Genomic DNA, 10,471 nt, shown 5'->3' on the forward strand with positions numbered 1-10,471 from the left:
GAATGATGGAGTGTTGAAATATAAAGAATAGAGAATAATTTGGGGAAATAAATAAAGGAAAGAGAAAAAGGTATAAAAAAATTAAAGAATAAAGAAATGAAGGACCCCTCATCAAGACCCTCATACCAATATTAAGGTTTCTATAAATCTCGAAAGCAAGTAAATGGTTACATGTTTAAGTATATGAATCTTTGAAAAAAATGTATTTGGTCACATGATATTTTGACTCAAGGAGGATGCTGTAGTAATTTGGTTGTAAATGTATATACATGTAAAGGGTACATTATGGTTGTATGGACACAATTTATAAAATACTAGTTCATTATTTTATTGATAATTATGGTCTCTACTACTGAAGCATTGATAGATCTAATTGATAGAAATTGAAATTTTGCAGATATGTACATGCATATTTTGCAAATAGTAAATTTTTTGAAACTAATACTAGGAGGGTGTTTAATGACCTTGACTACCCTTGAGGGTGACGCACTGTTGTTTTTTTGAAACAATAATGCAACAAACTGGATTTATTATGCATCATTTGCTAGTGGCTTGTTAAATTTGCAATTTCTGTTAAGCACCTCTTTGATATTTATATTTGCATTGTTTTTGAAGCATTTACTCTATTTTCAGGACAGAATACATTTATTTGTTTTCTTTTCATTTACAATCTGTACTTCTAATTGAAATCAGTTAATCATGAATTAAATTATACCACAGTTTGATATGTGTTTGTATGTTTATTGCCTACAAATGACTGACGAACTTTACATTTTCTACCTTGAGTTATATAACTACTCATATAGGCAACCAGGAGATTTCATTAATGTTTTACCTTTGAATACAGTTCTAAAAGAGGGCTGTGAATATAATCATTTATTAAATTCATGTTTAAATTTTGTCTTTTAATGCCTTATGATGTATGTGGCAGAAACATACATATTTTCCTATGTCAATACATGCATCAAGTTGTGTTATAAACTTCTATTTCGTTAATAAAGTATATTTCCTAGAAACCAGGCCCCTGATCATTTCATGATTTTCTTTTACTTTTCTTGGGTCAAATTGACATTCATTTTAGGCATGAATGAATATGAAAACGTTTTCTTATTTGCCATAGCTGATAAAGAAATTTTAATATTACTTTTCGTATAATCACTATTATACATTTCTGTAGATGCAATAACCTGCATCACTTACTTGACCAACTTTTGATCAGTCCGTTTATTCAAAATCTTTGATGGTGTACCTGTGATTTTCACCACTACCAATTAAATTTGTCAAAAGTACCAGCTACTGACCAGAAGCAAATAGAGAGACAAGCCAGAAGACTGAGAAGTGTCAGTCCAGTAATATTAAAATTTATGGACTAGTGTAATAGTATTGACGCATAAACATAATAGTATAAGGAGATGTGGTATGATTGCTAATGAGACCAATATCCACCAGAGACCAAGTGACGTAGATATACAGCATAGCAAGAACCATGACACAACAAAATGTAAAACAATTCAAGCAAAAAAAAAAACAACAGCCTATATTGTAACAAACGACAATCACTGAATTGCAGGTTCCTGACTTGGGACTGGCACATACAGTATGTTGCAGGGTTAAACATTTGATGGCTCGCAACCCTCCTTATCTAGGACAGTGGTGCAACAGCACAACACAAAAATAAACTACAATTCTCGCCATAACTGGGACAGTGGTGAAACTGGAAAACATAACATGTATACATTTATAATAAGCTAAATTAACATCTTTTGCTGGACTAAAAAAGACCGAAGAGAACAGCCAAATTTCTAAGGCTAACACAATGGTTGATAAAAAACTATATTTTACCAGTTCATTTTATTAAATAAATCAATGTCATATCCTTTCAAGATATAGAATGATACTAAGATGAACTAATTATCTTTAGTGTGTTTTTACTATCCTTTATATCAAGTAGCCTCTGAACATATGTGGACTATACTTTTAAAAGGAGTCTTGAGTGTTCATGTTGTAAGTCATACACTTATCATCAAACACATTTACTGGCATTTAGATTGTATCTGCCGCAGATCAATGTGATTCCAACTCTTACATTCTTAACATGACCTTTGCTAGCATCTACTTTTCATTCACTGCTAGAGTTTTGTTTTACACCCAAAGTTTTCCAGAGATTGATATCTGAAATTGAGTGAATTTGCTTGGAATATATGAAAAAATTATAAATAGAACACTTTACAGATGTAGTATTTCCTCCTGAAAATATCAACAAAAAAGAGGACGAAAAACCAATATGGGAATAAAAACAGACAACACCATGTAAAAAAAAAGAAACCGCGAATAGACAAAAAAGAAAAGTTTCCAACATACTAGACAAAACTAAATTTAGCAACACGAACTCCACAAAAAAACTAGGAGTTAACTTATGTGCTCTGGAAGGGTAAGCAATGTCTGCTCCACATGTGACACCAGTCGCGTAGGTCATCGTAAGTAACAATTAGGCGAAACTCCACATTCAGTCTATATAATAGAGGAAAAGAGGTAGGGTTTGTGGCTACGACAGGCATGAACGAATTCATGGTCATTTGTCACGCAAACAATCCATAGCGATCAACCAAAATTTTGATTTGGTCCGTAAAACTTTTGAAGGGATGACATCAATATTTTTGATTTCAATGTTAGGTTGACACTTACTTTCATGTTTTTTCATAAAATTTTCCTCCTTTCGTGTTCAATGAAACATTTGATGTATCCGACTTCCTGATCATTAGATGCTCGCTTAAAATTGATAAGTTCAGATATCATCTATTTATCTATTTCCTGTTTCGTTTTAGAATTATCCCATTATTTAACATACAAAATGTGTAACACCCCCTCGTAAAATACACACGCACAATACCCAGAAATAAGAATGAGAATTTATGCATACCTATGCTTTTTGTGCGGGGCTCATAATTTGATAAAATCAAAAATAAATTGTGTGTTTAAGTTTATCACAACTGACAATTGACATTGGCATTAAAAGATTAGAAATTCTATATCAATACATATTTTATTTTGTGTCTTTACAAATAGAAAAAAATATCATAATATCATAATATGGATAAAGTTAGAATAACATTGAACGATTTTCTGACCTTCCATGATGTCCACATTATGTGTAGTTTTTTACGCGAACACATTCATTGCATCCGTTTCTGTTTTTACAATCCTCATTGAAGTTGCATTGATTCCTTGAAAAACACCTGTCAACACAGCCTTTTGGGTGAATCGCATCAATTGAACCGACAGGCAAAATACGGTCTACTGAACCGCTTGGAATAATACGACGTACTGAACCCCCGGGAATAATACGATCAATTGAATCTCCTCGAATAATACGGTCTACTGAACCGCCTGGAATAATATCATGTACTGAACCGCCTGGAATAATACGATCTACTGAGCCTCTTCGAATAATACTATCTACTCCACCGCCTGAGATAATACGATCTACTGAACCGCCTGGCAGAATGTGGTCTAATGGTGAATTGTCAACCATTCTCTGGCAAAATCTTCTACAGTCTTGTCTACCTTGCAATCTACAACTTCTTAAGCATCCTGATGAGAGTGTATTACCAGGAATTATTGTATCTATTGGTACACGGTCAACTGGTGAAAGGGCTTCGACACGTCTGCAAATGCTATTACATCCTACAGTTTTACAGTAGTATCCTGGTTCACAATTCCTGTCAGAAAAGCATTGTTGATCACATTTTTTCTTCATTGGATATACTGTAATATAAATAATTGAAAATATTTAGAATGTTGAAATGATTTTTGGAACGTAAAATGCCGAAATTTAAGAGAGACGTCTTTTTCTTCACTAGTCTCATGTGTTTGTGTTTCTTTAAAGTTCATCGATATTATGAACTGAATTTGTCTTACTAGTTACATATTGATTATGAAAAAGGTCTTGTCCATTCCTTTTAACTCTTGTGTTCAAACACCTAACAACGAATCATGCAGTTTATATGAGTTATTTACTACTTCTCCTTGTCTCATTGACATTTTGTGAGGTAACACCATTTTCAATCTCTATTTGCAATCCTTCTACATGTATTTGTAAAATATAAATATTTTAATTTGCTGTCTAACGAAGAAGTAAAATCTTCGTTATTTTACCTCTATCGCGAAAAGATGTGTTTTGCTGTAATTTCCTCTGCCCTTTTCGAAATGTATTTTACCCGATGTCGTTATATTTATTTTATTGTTTGGTTTCACATCTGATCATACTTGATAAAACTGTACAGTAAGTTATAAATGAGATAATTTTCGACTTGTTAAGAGTTTTTAAGTTAATATACATTAGTACAAATGTGGACTACTAAGCGAATCATTATTACTATTATTTGTTTTATATAAATTACAAACCTGCAAAAACACAGGAAACAAATCCAAGAAAAACCAATACAGCTTTTCCCTCCATTCTGAAAAAATACAAAAATAATGAGGATTAATCAAAAACACAAACACGACAAACCGATATTTTCTAATTTTAATCGAAGAAATATCGTAGAAAATATGAAAGTATTTCGGGGAAAACTTTTAATCCAACATAATGTGTATATCGTATTAAGTTCTTTCGTAACGATGAAAATAAAGAAAAAACAAAAATTCATTCCAAATCAACATGCATCGATACGCTACTACTTGTTAAATTACTAGTAACAAAAAACCCATTCTTATCATATTGAAATGCATGCAATATTTTAATGACTATATTTGTGATAAAAAAAATTACGGTAAGGGGTATAAACTTTACCAAGTAGCACTTCAAGTTGTAGATTTCAAATAAAGCATATTTTTAGAACAATTTTCGCCATTTTAATTCCTAATTAGTGATGACAAATACAAAATGCAAGAACCTGAGCATCTTATCAATAAGTACTGAAAGGAATTGTATAATTTCTCCACATGTGAAGAGTACTTACCTAAACGTATTTAATATCTGTGCTGAGTGGAGTAATGTACTGTGTCTTTTATCCACGGCTGTCTTATATATATAGTTTAAATAAGGAAATGAACGGCTCAATGCATTTATGACGTCGGCTATGTATATGTAATATTTTTATATTTGTACATTAATCAAGTTCAAAATGTCAAATTTATTTTTAAATGCAATTTTGACAGATCATTTAATTCATTGTTTTTAACCACAAATAAAAAAATCTATCTTCTTGCTCAGAAAAAAGACATTGCTTAAAATTTTGATCGTGTTGTTTTCAATTCGAAAATGAGAAGATTAAATACGGTTATCTTAATAATAAAGTTTGTTTTATTAAAATATTGAGTACAGGAGTCGTGGGTTCGATTCCTGGTGGTGTTAAACTAAAGACCTTAAAATTTGCAGTTGCATCTTATTCGCTTACGTTGATTCATTATAGGAATAGGAAAAAAAAAAGACTGGTCCATTTGGAGCCAATTAAATGAGACCGATAGAAATGATATGTTTTACCCTTGGAGTAAGTCCTGTAAAAGCCTGGAATCATATTCATAGCAAATTTGAACATTTTCTCATACCAAATACTCAAAATACTTTTGGGAGATAACACCCACTTAGCGTTCAACATTCATCCATAAAAGAATTATTATCATCCGAATAAGGACAACACATCGAATGTCCTTGTAGGGTAAGTGCCAGTCTTTTCCCAATTGTTCCAAAATATGGAGTTCCTATTTTCATTTTGAGAGGTTATTTGCATAGGAAGAAGGATTCTAGTTGATGTAAAAAAAAACTTATTAAAGATACCAGTCTTATAAGCAAAGAAACAATGCTGTAATGGGTCTTGTTTTCTCAATCTTAAAAAAAAAAATCAAAATTGTATGAAAAGTGTTTATTTGTAGGAATGTCTAGGAATTTTCTATATAATGAAATGCCTGTACCAAGTCAGGAATATGACAGTTGTTTTCCATTCGTTTGATGTATTTGAGCTGTTGATTTTGCCATTTTTATAAGGGACTTTCCGTTTTGAATTTTCCTTGGAGTTTGGTATATTTGTTATTTTACTTTTTTCAATCATTCCATCTTCCCTAAAAAGGGCACAATTCTTAAACAAACTTACTTCCCTTACCCCCTTACCGTCAAGTCACGAATTGCTTCATCTACCAAACTGTGACTTTGAAAGATGCTTTAAATGTAATTATAAAAAAGAGATAGAAAATAACAATTAAACAAATCGTTAAAAACATACAAAACTATGACCAAAATGACAATCGACGAAAAGAGTCTACAAAACTCTACAAGAAATAAGAAATTGGAACACAGTCTTTGAAATTTTTTTTTCATAGAATATTCGAATTTATTATGAGTTTTGCATCAATGCTAACAAAGTCAAAAAGAAAAAAATAAGAAAAAAAACCTGCCTACTGCCTACTACAATAGGCAAGTAAGAAAGATGCCTATTTCGATTCTAAACTTGTTTGTGGGGTTTTTAAATTTTTTTTGCTAGGGGCCGTCTTAAACTTGCAGTTAGGTGAGAGTTGTTTTTTACTCCGTGTTAAAGGCCTCATTATGACTTTGCGATGAAGAACAGGAATGAAACTGCTGTTCCTTTGCTCTTTGTGTGTGTGTGTGTTTATTTTTGTTGTATTTTTTATGTCATGGATGGATACCCAATATCCTTTGTTTTTCTATTTGATCGACATAAAGATTTTTACATATCGTATATTGTTTCAGATAATGTATGCATTTTATATTTCACAGATATTCATATCAACACCCTTTTGAAATTATATGATACTGATTTTGCATACACAAATTTGTGAATATTTAGATAGCGCGTTAGATCTTTTTTAGCCATGGCGTTGTCAGTTTATTTTCAACTTATGAGTTTGAATGTCCCTTTGGTATCTTTCGCCTCTCTTTTACAACCTTAAACATTTTGTTTTATATAAAAACTTATTTTTTTTCAATTGATTTCGGTCTCGTTAACGGAATAGATAAATTTAAAATTTTACAGAACATATGTATTTTAATAATAATCAAATTCTAATTCGTTCTAGAGTGAACGACGCTTTAAAAAAGAAAGGAAAGACACCATGGCCGCATTGTTTATTGTTTTCTTATATACCAATTAACAACAGTTTATTGATATGGAATTCAGAAAATAAAGTTTATCCGATTTACACATCAAGGTCGTTTTTATCATATTATTAACACTACAAATCAGTAAAAGTCTGAAATGGCCTACACCTGTACTCGACTGTACTGATTTTAATCGACCAGTCTGAATTGGTCTGAATTTTACGTAATATTACTCGACCCAGTCTTAACCATACTCGACTGAACTAATTTGTACTTGACCTTTATCTTTGCTATTGGAAATAGTCTGAACTATTACTCGACCGGTGTGAAACAGTCTTAACCCGTTCTCGACCTGTACTCGACCAATATTTGACTAGCTCTCGACCTATTTTTTCAGTCTGAACCATACTCGACCAAAGGTCTGAACAGTACTCGACCAGTCTGAACCATACTCGACCAAATAACCTCTACTTTTTATAATTTTGATCGTTAAAATAATTTTCTTTTTAACTGATATGACAACAGCTACAATAAAATAAAGATATATGTATATATATATATATAACAGATTTTTAAATCCTTTCATGATTCTCAGATTTATCAAATCGAGATACAAAAATGTAGTTGAATAATCTAATTTTAAAGTCTGAGTCTTGTTAAATAAAAAGACTCTTTTTTTATCTGAAAATCACACCTATACTGAGGGTAATAAAACCTTATTAAGGTGCTTTTTGTTTGGCATGTGTTTTTTTTAAACAAAACTTGATTTTCCTAAATACCTAAATAAAAACTACATAGGTTTCATGGTTACATACAATAGTTATAACTATCTATTTAATGAGGTAACAACAGCCAACAAAATCACTGACAATGTTTAACTTTATATCAGAAATATATCTATTCTCATTATAATTTGGGATATATATATATATTTTAAAAATGGATAAAAAATTAAAGAAATGAATAAATGTTTTCTTCTGATTAGCTGATTAGGGTTAAACTATAAAGTAATACACCCGGCTTGGGTCACATTGATTAAAAAGATCACACCTGGTCAGAGAGTAATAAATTTTAAACAACATCCTTTGAAAATTACAACATCCTGTAAAACTGAAATCACAAGGCCTTTTGAATTCACTAGATAAGTAATACACGAGTTTAAGAAAAATAGGGGTTTCTTTTTACCTGTAAAACTCACCTGTACTAAGGTAATTAAACCTGATTTAAATGCTTCTTGTATGCCAAGTCTTTAATTTTGACAAAATGTATTTAAATTTAATTAATTTAAATTTCTACTGCAACTTTGGAATACATTTCCTTTTTTAATAGGTTATCAAGGATTGCTATGAAAGTTTTATCATTTTTATTATATTAAATTCTTGGTTTTACAAAACAAAGGAGTCAATGTTAACATTTATTAAGTTGCTTTATATACTATTTTATATATATTTTGATAAAAAAAATTGAATAACATTTAAGATATTTGAATAATGGTATCAGTATTTTTTATGTACATAAAGCAATGTGAACATATCATGTATATAAAAATTCATTTAATGAAAACTTAATTTATTACATGATATTTTTTTTAATCCAACCAGAAGTTACTTCCTTTGATCATCTTGTTTTATTTTTATTTTAAATGTGATATACATTAAAAAGGTAAACGGACAGAAAGTCACAGGACAAAAAGTCACAGGACATAAAGTCACAAATTTGATAGGACAAAAAGTCACAGGACAAAAAGTCACAAATAATTTGTTGACAATTGTTTGAATATATAAGAGAAAGATCCTGAAATATTTTCTTTTTATTACATATATTCAATTGAAGTTTAGGAAATTGTTCATAAGCCTTGATAAATGAAAAATTTATTAAATTTTAATCATGCAAAGAATATATTTCTTGGCACAATGAAGCCATTTAAGTACCAAGCCACTTTGACATTTTTTTCATAACAAGTATTTGATCATTATTGATATTTATTGAATGAATGTTAATTACAAAGTTGCTTCGTATATAATAGTTCAAGAAAAAACAAAAACAAAAATTTTTTAAAATTAATGTTTTCTTGTTTAAAGAAAAATAATCTCAAAACTGAATTGTGACTTTTTGTCCTGTGACTTTTTGTCCGTGACTTTTTGTCTGTGACTTTTTGTCCTGTGACTTTCTGTCCTACATTCGTATTTATATGTATGTATAACAGTTCCTAAATTGATAAAATACAATAGATAGATACTAAAACAGGTCTAGGTTGGTTAAGACTTGGTCGAGTATGGTTCAGACTAGGTCTAGTATGGTTCAGACTAGGTCGAGCATGGTTCAGACTTGGTCGAGAATTTAATAAATTTAAATTTCTACTGCAACTTTAAAAATCAGTACAGTCGAGTACAGATATAGGCCATTTCAGACTTTTACTGGTTTGTAGTGTAGTGTTATAACTAAAAACACTTGGACAATATTCACGAGCAATGAAAAGGGTCAGATTTGATAATAATTCATGAACGCACATTAGAATTGTGTCTACGACATATCAGCAACAGTCTGTGATACAGATATTTTGTAATATCAATATTGTAATGATGGAATTGTAAACACGTGCAAGTATTGCCTTTCTTGTAACATATTTTACGTAGTTCTAACATTCGTACCACTAATGGTTTCTAAAACGACATCAACGCATTCATGATAAATGGAATGGTAAGAAGTTTAGAAAAACGCACGTTAGGTTAATAAAATAACACTTAAGGCGAACAATTAAATATTGCTAGTAATAATGTTTTGACATTGAAGCATCATTTGTTACATCAACAATAAAAAAAACCCAAAGAATTCGTACAAATACAAGTAGTAAAACTCGTTTATTTTTAATTTCCATTCTTTTGATGCTATGTATATTTGCCATAATAATAATAATAATAATCACCGATAATAATTATAATAATAATAATAATAATAATAATAATAATAATAATAATAATAAAAATAATAAAATAATCTGTTATGCAAAAAACCCCATAAACTACAGTATTAGATTATTTGAAACTTTTTGCACTGATTATTTAATTGACGCACTTGTTATGCATGTTAGCTGATTTATTATTTACAAACCACAAAGGCATAATCACAAAAGAGAAATTACATGTCATAAGTGTGTCGGTTTTACCTTTTAAACTATTTCCTAGTTGAGGTCAATGAACTCTATCAATCTTTGTTTCAATTGCAACGTTTTACGAAATCTATTGAAAAGTTCATATTTTCAAGATTCCACCTGTTTCATTTATAAAATTTATTCATTGTGCATTAAACTAAACTACACACCGTATGAACAATTTCATCATCCGAGGCTTTTCATTTCTTTTTTTCTATGGGTTTTTCAATATACAGAAATATATATGATAACATATAGTTACT

The 10,471-nt window shown here is 30.2% G+C and overlaps 1 long non-coding RNA gene across 1 annotated transcript; it reads right to left on the reverse strand.

Annotated features, from left to right (window-relative positions):
- Positions 1-3,057: 3,057 nt before the first annotated feature.
- Positions 3,058-5,006, reverse strand: LOC127704652 (uncharacterized). Its single transcript, XR_007983448.1, has 3 exons — positions 4,965-5,006; positions 4,405-4,460; positions 3,058-3,765 (listed from the first exon to the last, which is right to left on the reverse strand). It is a non-coding gene; the product is annotated as an uncharacterized LOC127704652 (long non-coding RNA).
- Between the last annotated feature and the right edge of the window lie 5,465 nt (positions 5,007-10,471).

This window comes from Mytilus californianus, unplaced genomic scaffold (genome assembly GCF_021869535.1).
Source record: "Mytilus californianus isolate M0D057914Y unplaced genomic scaffold, xbMytCali1.0.p SCAF_1, whole genome shotgun sequence".
NCBI classification, from domain to species: domain Eukaryota; kingdom Metazoa; phylum Mollusca; class Bivalvia; order Mytilida; family Mytilidae; genus Mytilus; species Mytilus californianus.